Below are 632 nucleotides of genomic sequence, written 5' to 3'. Positions count from 1 at the left end.
TTCTTCTTCTTGGGTTCACTGTGCACGGCCGTCACCCCACGTTTGTTTGTTTACATCTCACACGTCAGGGACCCTTACGATAATTTAATTCCTGTATCTACTCTTTTATACCTGATTAATTGATTGATAGTTTATTGTTGCAGGTAAAACAACAAAGGAGAAGGGAGGAGCATGCCATCCCAACCCCCAGGCAGTACAGTGTGTGATTTAATTATAGGTGTACTCAAAACATTATGGGGCAGCCCAACATGTGAGGGCACCCAGATGAAGTGTGGAGCAGCACCACAGCGCTATAGCAGGCTAAGTGTACTAAGGCACTTATTGACTATATCACAGTCAGAAGGGGAGGAAGACAGAGGGGCATACAAGGCACATTGACTATCAACAAACAGGTACACCTTTCCCGAGAGCTACAGTGATATGGAGGGCTTCATATATAATCCCTGTCTCGTCACACCACGCACAGTCAAACAAAACCGCATGACTTTTATAGTGCTGTGAGTTGTTAAGTTCATTAAATTCCTTGATATCTCCTTTATATATCTGAACATCCTGTCTCCCTGCTCTCTCATCATTGTTCTCTAGATCTCTCTATTGAGTGCACACCGTTCCTCGTGTTATTTCCATCTTCT

This window comes from Eriocheir sinensis, chromosome 44 (genome assembly GCF_024679095.1).
Source record: "Eriocheir sinensis breed Jianghai 21 chromosome 44, ASM2467909v1, whole genome shotgun sequence".
Taxonomy (NCBI): Eukaryota; Metazoa; Arthropoda; class Malacostraca; order Decapoda; family Varunidae; genus Eriocheir; species Eriocheir sinensis.
This window is presented reverse-complemented; position numbering follows the sequence as displayed.